The sequence below is a fragment of the Xenopus laevis genome, chromosome 1L, assembly GCF_017654675.1.
Source record: "Xenopus laevis strain J_2021 chromosome 1L, Xenopus_laevis_v10.1, whole genome shotgun sequence".
In the NCBI taxonomy this organism is placed as follows: Eukaryota; Metazoa; Chordata; class Amphibia; order Anura; family Pipidae; genus Xenopus; species Xenopus laevis.
The window spans coordinates 221,270,546-221,286,219 of NC_054371.1; the positions used below are offsets into that span (position 1 = coordinate 221,270,546).

The following is a 15,674-nucleotide window of genomic DNA, read 5'->3' on the forward strand; positions in this document are numbered from 1 at the left end:
AATTTGAGTGTAGGACTGGCCAGACCAGCGATGACCTACCCCTTAAGGTACAAAATGTCTCAATGTCCATAATATATTGGTAACGGGCAGAGGTACTCTTGTATTTGTCAACAGAATTAAACCCCACAGCTGACGAGCCCTAGGACAATGCCACACAGGGTGCTTTTCAGATGTGGGTGCATCTTTCTGGCAGGATCATGCTACCATTTTGATGTGATTCCTGTTGCCAGCAGGAGGCAAAGGGTAACTATATTGTTCTTAATGCTGTGCTTTCAGCTTTCAGCAGGAAAAAACACAGCTACACAATAAAGTCTTATCCATGATATCGTTTCAGCCGGGGTCAAGTAGTATTTATGACCAAATCAATACTATTTGGCACAGCACCCTACCTTTATGTCCCACCACTTGCTTGTTTTGCTCTTCAAACCATATACGGATGAAGCCACTTTGGTTTGTGTGTTTAACACAGAATATCCAAACACATTTAACCCACGTATCCCATTTAACATGGAAAACTGCGTCTCAGCATCCCATCTAATTAAAGGGATTTTGTCATGATTTTTATGATGTATTTTTTATTTCTAAATGACACTGTTTACACTGTAAATAATTCACTCTACAATATAAAATTTAATTCCTGAATCAGAAAGTGTATTTTTAGTTGTAATATTGGTGTGTAGGTGCATCTGAGGTCATTTTGCCTGGTCATGTGCTTTCAGAAAGAACCAGCACTTTAGGATGGAACTGCTTTCTGGCAGGCTGTTGTTTCTCCTACTCAATGTAACTGAATGAGTCGCAATGGGACCTAGATTTTACTATTGAGTGCTGTTCTTAGATCTACCAGGCAGCTGTTATCTTGTGTTAGGGAGCTGTTATCTGGTTACCTTCCCATTGTTCTGTTGTTAGGCTGCTGGGGGGGAAGGCAGGGGGCGATATCACAAAGAGTGACTGAAGTTTATCAGAGCACTAGTCACATGACTGGGGGCAATTGGGAAATGGGCAATATGTCTAGCCCCATAAGATTTCAAAATTAAATATAAAAAATCTGTTTGCTCTTTTGAGAAATAATTTTCAGTGCAGAATTCTGCTGGAGCAGCACTATTAACTGATGCGTTTTTTTCCATGACAGTATCCCTTTAGAGAGTTCACCATTTGTGAACAATAGTGCTTTGGTATGCTAATGAAAATGTTAAATGGTTAACATGACTTTAGATAACACAAGTTTGTTCAGATTATCTCACGTCATGACACATTTAAAGGGATACTGTCTTGGGAAAAAATATTTTTTCAAAACGCATCAGTCAATAGTGCTGCTCCAGCAAGATTCTGCACTGAAATCCATTTCTCAAAAGAGCAAACAGATTTTTTTTATATTTCATTTTAAAATCTGACATGGGGCTAGACATATTGTCAGTTTCCCAGCTGCCCCCAGTCATGTGAAGTGTGCTCTGATAAACTTCAGTCACTCTTTAATGCTGTACTGCAAGTTAGAGTGATATCACCCCCCTCCAGCAGCCTAACAACAGAACAATGGGAAGGTAACCAGATAACTGCTTCCTAACACAAGATAACAGCTGCCTGGTAGATCTAAGAACAGCACTCAATAGTAAAATCCAAGTCCCACTGAGACACATTCAGTTACATTGAGTAGGAGAAACAATAGCCTGCCAGAAAGCAGTTCCATCCTAAAGTGCTGGCTCTTTCTGAAAGCACATGACCAGGCAAAATGACCCGAGATGCACCTACACACCAATATTACAACTAAAAAATACACTTGTTGGTTCAGGAATGAAATTTTATATTGTAGAGTGAATTATTTGCAGTGTAAACAGTGTAATTTAGAAATAAAAACCACACCATTAAAATCATGACAGAATCCTTTTAACACACAAATCCAAGTGGTTTCATCTGTATCTGGAAGTAGGGCTGCAATAAATCAGAGCACAAGATGAATCTGTGAGTAACCTGCCTTCCCATAAGTTCATAGAATAATGAGCCTGTACAACCACACCCAAGGATTCCCGTCACGCAGGTTATGTTTTTATATGGAATAAAGAATAACACCCAAGCTGCAAACTGCATAACATCTAAAGTTCAGCCACTTTGTTCCAGATTGAAAACCATAGTGAGCCTCATTGTTCAAAGGATTCGATTCTTCTATCCGTTTTGTTAGAGAAACCACGGGCATCAGTAACTAGAACGTTTTAGGGCTCATTCATATCAGAATGAAACCAGTCACTCAGCATTTGTCTCTCAAAAAGGCAATATAAATTCATTTACAGCAAGGTCAAGAAAAAAATAAGCCTGGCACGTTTTGGGTCCCATAGGACCAGCCTATGAAATAATTTAACGTTTGGAGAGACCCTGGCCAGGCTTGACCCACAAAGTCAGTGTCCAATCTCCCTTATGTAGTTGTGACTTAATCCCATCAACAATATTCCAACATCTAATTGAAAACCATTCCAGCAAAGTATATTCGATTATCTCAGCAAAGAGTTGACCAACTTCACATTAAAGCGGTTGTTCACACTTTTTTCAGTTGTTTTCAGATTGTTCCCCAGAAATAAGATTTTTTCCCATTTTCTTTCCATTATTAATTTTTTACTGTTTTCCCAAAATTTAAATTTAAAGTTGAATGTCCCTGTCTCAGGTGTTTGAGTCTGGCATCTCAATAATTCAGGTGCAGATTCTGAACTGTTACAATTTTGCAACATTTAGTTGATACATTTTTCAGCAGCATCTCTGCAGTATTAGCAACTATTGTATCAAGTCTAACAGCTGCCTGTAATGAAACCCAGAGATTCTGCTCAGCAGGGACAAAGATAAGAAATGTATCAACTAAATGTATCAATTTAGAACAGTTTACAGGGTCGCTGACCCCTCCTGCCAGAGCTGATTTAGAAGGTGAAAAATGACACTTTAGTATTAGAAGAACGGTCAGAAATAGAAAATGGAAAGTGATTGGAAAAAGTCGTTATTTCTGGTGATCTATCTGAAAACAACTAGTTGTTTGAAGGTGAACAATCACTTTAATACACTGAATTTTGAAATGAGAACAGCGGTTGCCTGGATACCTTTGGCCATATAGTCCTTGGTCTGTCCCTCAGAGCTCACAAGCAATATACCCAAAATGATGCAGTTGGTACCCTGAAAACTTGGGTCAAGTGATTATCAGAGACCAAACAAAAAAAGAAAAACCCCTAATCATAAATTCCTTATACCTCCATTAACTACACAGCAAAATCTTATCCCACTTTGTAAGGTGCGGCCAGTCACCTGATAGTAAGGCCTCACGCTTAAACGACAATATACCTTTGTACATATAAAAGAACAACAATACAAAAAGTTACGCCCATTGTTATATTGAAACCGGAAAGAATACCTTCAGAAATACCCACAAGCTTTATTGTGTAAAATAAATAAAGCCATTATGTCTCCTCATTGTGTATAAATGTAATGTTAATTATATAACTTAGCTGTAGCCAAAAGGGCACTATTAAAAGTAAAACGTAATCCTTATGGCTTGTAAAAAAAAATCCAACATAAAGAACAGTTTTCCTCCCACGATGACCCTCAATTGAAAAGCCTATTGGGGTTTCTTCTCTCAGCCCCGGGGACTTCATCTGCGTCAACAGCAACGGGAATGCTCCGGAGCTCATAAGATTATTCATGTCTTTCTATACATTTCATCTAGACTTTGAACTCGACTGGAGGTGGAAGAATTAGAGGTTCTTTTGTTTGTATCTGTAGAGAGGGAAGGGTTAATAGCAGCGTGGGAGTGATTAGAAAGCTAAGCAAAGGCAGATCTACCAAAACCAGAGGAATCTCCAATAGAAAAGCAATCTAAAAAAAAACAACCGTTACACAGTATTTTTAAAAAAGGATATATTGATATTGATATTTTGATATATTTTTAAAAGGGTTGTTCACCTTTAAATTAACATTTAGTATGATGTAGAGAGTGATATTCTCTTGTCATTTTTAATTATTTGTGGTTTTTCAGTTATTTGGATTTTTATTCAGCAGCTCTCCAGTTTGCAATTTCAGTCATCTGGTTTCTAGGGTCCATTTTACCCTAGCAACCATGCATTAATTTGAATAAGAGACTGGAATATGAAGAGGAGAGGGACTGAATAGAAAGAAGGGTAATAAAGAAGCAATAACAATACATGTGTAGCCTTACAGGGCATTTGTTTTTTAAAAGGGGTCAGTGACTCCCATTTGAAAGCTGGAAAGAGTCAGAAGAAGAAGACAAATAATTCACAAAATATATAAAAGAAAAAATAAAGGCCAATTGAAAAGTTGTTTTATATAGTGAATAAAGTACCCCCTCTTGTAAAATATAAGGATATTATAAGTTACCGAGGAGTTTCATGACCATATAAAAACACGAGGCCGAAGGCCGAGTGTTTTTATACAGGTCATGGAACTCCGAGGTAACTTATAATATCCTCATATTTTACAACTGGGGGTACTTTATTAATTATAATACACAAATTTTAGTTAGTCATGTGACAGAAATTACATCACTACTCACCGTTTATAACTGATGACATCACTACTCACCGTTTATAAGGATATAATTTACAAGATATTCATGGCTTTTGTGTATTATAACATAATAAAGGGCAGGTTTATATTCCAAATGGGGGTTAGTGCCCCCCCCATTTGAAAGCTGGAAAGGGTCAGAAGAAGAAGAAAACTATAAGAAATAAATAATGAAGGCCAATTGAAAAGTTGCTTAGAATGAGCCATTCTATGACATAGTAAGAGTTAACTTATAGGTGAACCACCGCTTTAAGAAAGCATTGGTTTTTATCATAAGCTGGCTTGTGTGCTATTTCCTTGCAAGGTGTAAGTGTAATAGCCACTGTCAGGAAATGGTTTAAAATACGGTCAGTAATGAGGGTGAGAACCGAAACGGTTTAGAAGAAAAATAAAGAGCACGGCGGGTAATGATCTGATGAACATTCTCAGTGAAATTCGACTTCGGAACAGTTTATTCCTGGCAAAGTGTGAGCATTAATAGTATTGCTACTCCTGCTGCTCTTTCTAATCCTTATATTTAGGTATTTCACTATACATTTTCTGGACTGCAGAATCCTACCTTTTATTAAAGGGTGTGTATAGGCAAAAAAATAAAATCCTATTTTTACTTTCTTTAATGAAAAGGAAACCTATCTCCAATATACTTCAATTAAAAAATGTGTAAGTTTTTTTTATAAGAAACCTGACTGTATGCAGTGAAATTCTCCCTTCATTTCCTGCTGTGGATAGGAATTGTCAGACGGTCCCTAACTGCTCTGCAGGGAAACAATCATACTTATGAACAGCAGGGGGAGCCCCCGCCTTACTTCTCAGCAATGCAAAACTCAAGCAGCTTTATTTGTTTCCCTGTAGAGCAGTAAGCGATTGTGTAGAGATTTGTATTGGATTTTATTTTTGCCTTTACATGTCTTTTACTGTTTCCAACTCCAGCTGGAGGGACAAAGATCATGGAGCCAGATTTAAACAGATAACTGGGATTCTATTTGGAGCATTATTTTGCTGTAGCCACTGGTTCTGCAGAGTTGGAGAAAGTTTGTATTAAACAATACAAAAACTATAAATCCCTAAGCAGCCCAGACCACACTGAGCATGTGCACAGTCTTGGTCTTGCAAAGATGTATAACAAAGTTACAAGATGGTGACCCCCTGTGGCGAACTTTGAAAGCATAAATCATTTGTTTGATTAGGTTTGTGCTGCAGTAAGTTTATGTTTAGTATACAAAATACAGCATTTCTAGCCTTATTCGCTTTAAGACTTTACTTCCCCTTTAAGCAACTGGTTTGTCCCTGTGGAAGCAGTCCCTTCTGTTTGCTAGGGGTTTAATTGTGCAGCAATGGGGTGCCCCAAAATCAGTGGTGTAACTGGGCTCCACAGCAAATTCAATTTAGGACCCCCAAAGTATTGATAAGTTGCCCTAGCAAATTGCTCATTAATGGATCAATAGCATTTTTGGACATTAAAGGCTTAGTTCACTTTTAAATTAACATAGGGGCAAGTTTATTAAGGTTTGACTTATGTTTTCCATGAAAATTCAAGTTTTCAAGTAGATTTTTTTGTTCAAAATAAAAACAAATTTTTGGAGGTTTATTATATCCCGACATTGGAAATAGCTAAGATCTGCAACTACACCAGCTAAAACCCGTTGAGGTCTTGCATGAGTCAATGGCAGAGTTCCCTTGAACCATTCAAAGATGTTAACAGCCTGCATGATGTTCAAGTTTTTTTTCGGAGGGTTTTGCCCGAAAATTCGATCAATTCAAGCAATTACATTTTTCCCGCCAAAGACTCAATCTATTCGAGTTTTAGGGTTATTAACCCCAAACTTGCTGATTCGAGTTTTTTTCTTTTTTAAAGGGATACTGCCATGGGAAAACATGTTTTTTTTCAAAATGCATCAGTTAAAAGTGCTGCTCCAGCAGACTTCTACACTGAAATCCATTTCTCAAAAGAGCAAACAGATTTTTTTATATTCAATTTTGAAATCTGACATGGGGCTAGACATTTTGTCAGTTTCCCAGCTACCCCAGTTATGTGACTTGTGCCTGCACTTTAGGATGGAACTACTTTCTGGCAGGCTGTTATTTCTCCTACTTAATGTAACTGAATGTGTCTCAGTGGGACTTAGCTTTTACTATTGAGTGCTGTTCTTAGATCTACCAGGCAGCTGTTACCTTGTGTTAGGGAGCTGCTATCTTGTTACCTTCCCATTGTTCTGTTGTTAGGCTGCTGAGGGGGAGAGAGTGGGTGAAATCACTCCAACTTGCAGTACAGCAGTAAAGAGTGACTAAAGTTTATCAGAGCACAAGTCACATGACTAGGGGGCAGCTGGGAAACTGACAATATGTCAAAAAACATATGTCAAAAAACATGTTTTCCCATGACAGTATCCCTTTAAATTAGAAACCGAGTTGTGAGTTCATTCAAGGCATATACAACTCTAAAATTCAACCTTTGATAAATAATTACTGTTGTTTTTTTTGTTTATTTATTTGGCTTTTGATTCCAACAGCTTTTCAGTGTGAAAGTTTAGCAGCTGTCTGGTTGCTTGGATTCAATTTATCCTAGCAACCAGTTAGTGTTTTGAATAAGAGATTGAAAGATGAATAGGAAAAGTCTTTAACAGAAAAATCAGTTTGTAAATAAAGTAAAATTGTAGTCTTACCAGGGGCCCCATGAGGCCTTAAAGGGGAAGAAAAGGTTAAAACTAAGTAAGCCTTATCAGAAAGGTCTATATAAATACACCAGTAAACCCTCAAAGTAATGCTGCTCTGAGTCCTCTGTCAAAAGAAACAGCACATTTCTTTCCTTCTATTGTGTACTCATGGGCTTCTGTATCAGACTTCCTGTTTTCATCTTAAACCTCCAGGGCTAGGGCTTGAGCATGCTCAGTTTGTTCTTCTTCCCTCCCCCCTTCTCTGCTGTAATCTGAGCCCAGAGCTATAAGTGAGCAGGAGGAGACTCAGGCAGGAAGTGATGTCACACCAAGCTAATACTGCAGCTGCTATCCTTAACAAACAGAGCTTCTAGAGCTTTTTACTCAGGTATTGAAGCCTCTGTAGCTTTCCTTCTCCTTTAAATAATAAGCACTTTCAGCATATATACAAATTGGTAAAACAGGACAACCTCTGGTTATGTAAGGGGGGTTAAAATTAATTTGCTATTGGACCCAGTAACATCTAGTTATGTCCCTGAGTCTTATATAGATTTTATGCTACGGGGGTCAGTTTCCTTGATTTGCTGTAGAAATAAAAACAGAAAAAGAAAGGCAAATAGTTAGAGAAATATAGAAAACAATGGTTGCATTCTGCTCTTCTGGGATATCTGATTTATTTTTCTGTATGTGCATGATTTGTGTACAGCACTCAGGACATGAATTTAATCTGCTACCTGGTTTCTAGGGCTTCATTATTCTAGCAACAAGGTTGTAGTTTGGAAGTCAAAATGGAAGGCCAGTAGGAGAGGGGCATACCGTAAAGTTATTAGAAATAGAACAGAAATAAGAACTGTAATAAAATTTAACCCTCACAGTCAGTCTGTTCTTTTGGTTGCCAGGGGTCAGTGACCCCCCCCCCAACAACCATGTACCATTCTCAGTTCTAGGTTAATCAAGACCAGTCAGTTCAAAAAGTTTTGTTTTTTTTATAGACCCATCTAAAACATGTTTAGGTTAGAAACCATCGTCCTGCATATACAGTAGTGATACTAGCTATAGATTTCTTATACATATCGGTCAGTTTCTCTCTGCTCAGCACTGGTATCTGATTTCAGCAACAAGGTGACGTCACAGAGAATTCTGTCAGTGCTAGAGGTTGGCTTTGCTCCTTCCCACGCAGTAATAAATGGAGATAAGCGGAAAGCAGCTGAGTCCTGTGCCAACACCTCCTGCCATTGCACAACTGAGCGTGTAATCTTCTCTCCGCCTCGCTCAATGGCTCTTCCCCATGAGAATAAAAGAATTTCCCATAAGAGAAAAGGAAATGCATTCACCACTGAGCATGTAGAAAACCGAAAGTAGGTCTGGCTCTCTAAGGACTCTTACACGCGGGCGTTTTTGCCTTTGCGATTTCTTCCGTTCAGCCGCAGGGGAGCACAGGAGTAGACGCATTCAATTATTGTGAAGGGGGCTGTACTCACACAGATGCATGTACAGTATGTGCCGAATGCAGGTGAAATGCAACATGCTGCGTTTCAACGTGCGTTTGCTGCTTACATGCGTCTGTGTGAGTACAGCCCCCTTCAGAATAATTGAGTGCGTCTCCCCTGCGGCTGAACGGAAGAAAGCGCAACGCAGGGGAGTGCAGCTAAAAATGGCCGCGTGTAAGAGCCCTAAGTTTGTACCCACAGAGTTCACAGGGTGTATACGGCTGCAGTCCCCATCTGGCCACCCTAGGGAGTCATCAATGAAATTGATGGGGTGGTGCATAACCCCCAAATCTGTTAGAACCCTCTTGTGCAGCACTAGTCAAATTCTCATAGATTTCTAATACAATTTAGTCATTTTCGGAAAGATCAGTATGATTATCATCACATATTCCAAACACTTCTGAACAGATCGGGCTCTGTTGCACCAGATTTTAAAACGAAACTGTCAGGTGAACCCAGAGCTGCTGGTCCACTCCATTGCAAGCTTTTGCCTGTTCCAGACCCAGAAATCATGACTAGCGATGAGTGAATCTGTCCGTGAAACGCATTGAAGTCAATGGGCGTTTTTACGTGAGTCCATTTTTACACGTGCAACAATTTTTCTCGCTCCAAATGCATTGAAGTCAATGGGCATTTTTTTTCTTATGACGACTTTTTTGTCCTAATGCATTAAAGTCAATGGGCGTTTTTCTTATGGCGACTTTTTTTGGCCTAATGCATTAAATTCAATGGAGTTTTTTCTTATGGAGACTTTTTTTTTTTTTTTGCTAATGCAAATTTTGTGTCGAACTTTCGTAAAAAAAAATGTGCACACTTTTGCCGCAATTCCATGGCTGGTGAATAAATTCACTCATCACTAATCGTGACCCCCATATAAGCACAGGATCCCAACGGGAGTCCTACCTATCTCCCGTGATGGATACTTGGACTCTAGAAGTTGGAGAGACTTGATGAATGAAAAAGTCATATTTTACATATATCACTGGTCCCGTCAATATAAATTTTTAGTATATTATCTACATTCATATGAAAAAGTTTGGGAACCCCTCTCAATTCTTTGTAGTTATGTTAATCATTGGCTGAGCTTTCAAAGTAGAAACTTCCTTTTAAAGGAGAAGGAAAGGCTTACAGCACTTGGGGGTGCCAAATGTTAGGCATCCCCAAGTGATTGTATTGACTTACCTGAAACCCCGGGCAGAAAACTGCACCGGAACGGGGTTATACCAGTGAGCACCACGGAGCGATCCTCTTCTGGCTTCTTCTTTCTTCAAATTTCCAGGGGCAGATGCATGCGCAGTTGAACGAAATAGCCGACTTTTTAGATTAAGTTCGGCTTTTCGCTCTAATGTGCACACGCAGCCGCGTGAAGAAGGAGGAAGATGGAAGAGGATCGTTCCGTGGTGCTCACTGGTATAACCCCGGGCCTGTGCAGTTTTCTGCTGATAGGAGCACCGGCCCGGGGGAAGTAAATACAATCACTTGGGGGTGTCTAACATTTGGCACCCCCAAGTGCTGCAAGCCTTTCCTTCTCATTTAAAAGGAAAAGCTCAGCCAATGATAAACAAAACTCCAAAGAATTAAGAGGGGTTCCCAAACTTTTTCATACGACTGCATAAATTTGGGCACCACAACAGAGATATTACATCAATACTTAGTTGAGCTCCTTTTGCAAATGTAACAGCCTCTAGCCGCCTCCTATAGCCTTTGATGAGTGTCTGGATTCTGGATGTGAGTATTTTTGACCATTCTTCCATACAAAATCTCTCCAGTTAAATTTGATGGCTGCCGAGCATGGACAGTCTGCTTCAAATCATCCCATAGATTTTCCATGATATTCAAGTCGGGGGACTGTGACGGCCATTCCAGAATATTGTACTTCTCCCTCTGCATAAATGTCTTTGTAGATTTCCAAGTTTGTTTAGGGTCATTGTCTTGTTGGAATATCCAACCCCTGTGTAACTTCAACTTTGTGACTGATGCTTGAACATTATCCTGAAGAATTAGTTGATATTGGGTTGAATTCATCCGACCCTCCAATTTAACAAGGGCTCCAGTCCCTGAGCTTGCCACACAGCCCCACAGCCCCACAGCATGATGGAACCTCCACCAAATGTGACGAGAGTAATTTATGTTGAGATCTGCATGTGTTCTGATTCTGCGATTGTACTGCAGGTTGCTCTGTCTTATGCATCAGATGCGTGATCATTACGTTTTTAGTAGTTCGCTGTATTTATCTATGGTATGTACCGGATTGGCCCGTGTACTAGATAGAAGTGCAGAAAATGGTGAAACTGATTAGAGGATTGCCATCGAATTAGGAGAGCTGCGCGTGACTGAGAGTGACTGGCGATTATTAATGTCATATGCATGCCAATTATAAACGATAGTGATGGCACAAACCGGAGATCTTTGTAGCGTAGCTCTCATATTTGGAAGTCCGGCGAGCTGTAGTGAGGACGTCCTTTGACAGGTTCCTTACACTCTGCAGATCGAATTCCAGCTGCGTGAGAGATCGAGAAGATGCTGTGAACGATCAGTATCGTAGAGGTGTATGTGGTACCGCATTGATTGTCCAAGCTCTGGTTTCCAATTAAGATCATTAAAGCTTATTGTGGGAACGGAGTAAAGACGTGCAGAGAGACGAGGTGGCTAAAAGAGAGACTGAGTGGAGTTATGGTTCTGAGAGTGCATGCGGTGGCGTACGACAGAAGTTAATTTCGTGTGTTCTTCTGAATCGCTTGTTTGCATGGGAGGTGAGTTATGGCCGCAGAGCACTTGATGCTGAAAGGTGTTCCTGTGCGGCTAATGGGAAGAGATGTGCCTTCGGTGCCGTTAGGGCCTAAGTATAGAGAAAGACGTGATCAGGTCCAGTTGTGTATTGTAGTGCTGATGGATTGGTGATAAAGTTTAGATGGACTGAGACGGGTGACTATACTAAGCGTGATATCTCAGTACAGGATATCAACGACAGCGCTAAGGTTGAATCTGTGGGGGCTTTAAGTGGCGTTGGTAAATCTCTCTCGAGAGCGTGTAGAGAAGTCAGGGGAACGGGGGATATAAATTGTTGGTGGTGTAGTATTGCGATTGATGTGGAGGTATTATATTAGGGGGCGAATGGCGCTGAGGTATGCTATTAAGGACGCCGTGAACAAGCGACGGCCTCTCGAAAGATTGTGGAAACTAGGCTCGGTCATGCTACGATAGTTGATGACGGGCGAAGTTGAGGAATTATTTGCGCGGTTATCCTCCAGGGAGCGTATGAGCGAAAATAGATGATGTCAGGTGGATGGCAGTCAGTGGTGATGGTGCTGTAGAGGAATATAGTCTTAATATATTCGGTCATCAAGCTTACAGATGATTGTACATATCCGGATTGCGCGTATTTGCTTAAGTTTCTCGCAGATTACATAATCAGAGCGACTCGGGTCATTAGTACTCCTCTATCTATGTTGTTTAGTTGATGTGGTGGCTGGGAGTCAAAGCGAGCCAGAACTGACAGATCGCCGGTGTCCTGTGAATACCGAAGAGGGCTTGGTAAGGCTTGGTTTGGTGTATTACGTACATGGTGAAGGTTGCAACTTCACGTTGGCGCGTCTCCGTACAGTGGGTAGCGTAGCAGCAGGTGTTTTTCTTGGAATGCCGTGTTCTTCTTCCTCCATGCAAAGCGCTTTTTGTTATGGCCAAATAACTAAATTATTGTCTCATCAGTCCAAAGCACTTTGTTCCAAAATGACTGTGGCTTGTCTAAATGAGCTTTTGCATACAACAAGAGACTCTGTTTGTGGCGTGAGTGCAGAAAGGGCTTCTTTCTCATTCCCCTGCCATACAGATGTTCTTTGTGCAAATTGTGCTGTATTGTAGAACGATGTACAGATACACCATCTGCAGCAAGATGTTCCTGCAGGTCTTTGGAGGTGATCTTTGGGTTGTCTGTAACCATTCTCACAATCCTCCGCATATGCCGCTCCTGTATTTTTCTTGGCCTGCCAGACCTGGGTTTTACAGCAACTGTGCCTGTGGCCTTCCATTTCCTGATTACAGTTGAAACTGACAGTTTAACCCTCTGAGATAGCTTTTTTGTAGCCTTCCCCTAGACCCTGAAACTGATCAATCTTTGTTTTCAGATCTTTTATGAGTTGCTTTTAGGATCCCATGCTGTCACTCTTCAGAGGAGAGTCAAACAGAAGCACAACTTGCAATTGGCCACTTTAAAGGAGAACTAAAGCTTAACTAAAGAAGAACGTAGCTAGAAATGTTGTACATTATGTTTTGTGCTTCTGTACCAGCCCAAGGCAACCACAGCCCTTTAGCAGTAAAGTCAGTGTCTCCAAAGATGCCCCAGTAGCTCCCCATCTTCTTTTCTGCTGATTCACTGCACGTGATCTGTGCTGCTGTCACTTACTGAGCTTAGGGACCCACTCACAATATACAGTACACATAGAATAGAAATGTCACAATATAAGGCTGATTAGTAATTAATACAGATAATTACTACATGGCAGCACAGAAACCAGTGCAATTAGCATCAGAATTTAATAATCAGCAAACCTGTAGCATCAGCTTATATTACAGCCAGGGAAGCTCATTTTCTGCTGGATAATTAGTGACGAGCCCTAAGCTTAGCTTCTCAACAGCCAATCAGAGCCCACTGAGCATGTGAGTGTCACAGACACTTTCCAAGATGGTGACCCCCTGTGACAAGTTTGAAGTCCTGGATCATTGCTGCTATTGACAAGCTGAAATTTTAGGCTGGTGCAATAAGTTCACTATATAAAATATGCCATTTTTAGCCATATTCCTTTTTAGGCTTTAGTTCTCCTTTAACTACCGTTTCTCATGATTGCACACGCCTGCCTATGTAGTTCAAGGCTTAACGAGCTAATCCAACCAATTAAGTGTTGCCAGTAATCAGTATTGAGCAGATACATGCATTCAAATTAGTAAATTGTTCAGAAAACACCCCAGTATTCAGATGTTCCTGGGAAATGAACGACATACCACTGTTATATTTTTTTTGTTGAAAATGGAGTAAATTATTATGCAGGCTGAGAGGGGTTCCCAAACTTATTCATATGACTGTATGTCAAATGCTCACCATAAATTGCCAGCAGCATTCTGTATGTAAAGGGAAGTTTTTTCTGTGTGTATATTGACACGCAGCACGGGGGCCCTGCCAAAATATTGTGCAAAAAAAGCCTTTGACCCAATAAAAGTAAAGCTGTACAGGCATGTGCAGGCTCAGCAGTGCAATGCAGGAAGCTGACACTTATTAAACCTCCACCCTATTTTGTTTCCTTTGTGGTCAGAGCAGTTCATGAAAAACCCAGTCGTCTCTGTGTATTTGTATACTATTTCTGCTTTCACACGTTACTGTATAAGCTGCATCAGGGGATCACGTTGGTGACAGTTGCATGTTTGCAGTTAAATCAGAAATATTAACAGTTTCGCATTAGAACAAGGAGATAGCAATGCACCAATGAACTTGCGAGTCCCAGGAACCCAAATGATTGTTGAGAAGGTGTTAACGGGTAACACAGAGACAATGCTAAAACATATAAAATGGTTTATAAAATACATTAGACTACCAAAGGCTAGAATGTCCAAAGAGCTGTTTAAAGGGGAAGTCCACCCACAGCAACAAAAAAAAAAATATAAGCCAGGAAAAGAAAGTAAATGGCAACTATGAAGCATATTTCTATGACAAGGTTATTATGGTTTCTATTAAAGGGGTTGTTCACCTTCCAAACACAGCTCAGTTGTTTGCAGATTATTTTTCCAGAAATAAAGGCTTTCTTCAATTATTTTCCGTTTTTTACAGTTTTTTCAAAGTCTAAGTTTAAAGTTTAATGTTCCTCTCTTTGGTGATTCAGATGGTGTGCAGATTCTGATCTGTTACAATTTTGCAACATGTGGGGGATTATTTACCAAAGTTCGAATGCCAAAAATTCCAAAAAATTCTAATTTTTTTAACTATAGTGAAAAAAAAACCTAACATTTTTCATGATTTATTATACCCCGCGGATGGAAGTCCAAATCCGAAATCTCAGACCTGTTGAGGTTGTATATTAGTCAGTGGAAGTCCAGAAGATATCCTGATCTGCGCTGGGCTTCGTGTAAGAATCCGAACATTTTGTGGTTTATTAGCAGAAAATCTGATATTTCGCACAATTAAAATTTTTCTGATGAGTTTTTTAAGTTTTTTCCTGAACGCAAAAATGTATTGATAAATAACGGTAAATAACCGTGTGGATTTGGTCAGGGTATATTTCAGAAAATAATGAGATAAATTTGGATTTTGATTAATAACTCCCTTAGTTGATACATTTCTCGGCAGGATCTATGGGGAATATTAGCAATTATTGTATCAATTCTAACAGCTGCCTGTAATGAAACTCAGGGATTCTGCTCAGCAGGGACAAAGATAAGAAATATATCAACTAGGGATGCACAGAATCCAGGATACGGTTCAGTATTTGGCCTTTTTCAGCCCGGCAGAACTGAATCCAAATCCTAATTTGCATATGCAAATTAGGGGTGGTGGGGGTAATCGCGTGACTTTTGGTCACAAAACTAGGAAGTAAAAAAAATGTTTTCCCCTTCCCACCCCTAATTTGCATATGCAAATAAGGATTTAGTTCAGTATTCAGGAGAATCTTTAACAAAGAATTCGGGCTTCGGCCAAATCCTAAATAGTGGATTCGGTGCATCCCTAATCAACTAAACGTATCAATTTAGAACAGTTTACAGGGTCAGCGACCCCCCCCCCTAGAGTTGCATTAGAAGGTGAAATATGAAACTTTACACTTCAATATTAGAAAAACTGTCAGAAATAGAAAATAGAAAGTAATTGGAAAAAATCTTTATTTCTGGTGAACAATCTGAAACCACCCGAACTGAAAAAAGTATTGGAAGGTGAACAACCCCTTTTTAGTTTAACAGCAAAAGTACCACACACAATATTATTTTACTCTCTACAAATTTC

General features: G+C 39.9%; 1 protein-coding gene across 1 annotated transcript in view; it reads left to right on the forward strand.

The window, feature by feature from the left end:
• Positions 1 to 15,674, forward strand: part of mbd2.L (methyl-CpG binding domain protein 2 L homeolog) — a 60,622-nt gene that overhangs the window by 22,517 nt on the left and 22,431 nt on the right. The window lies entirely within an intron of this gene.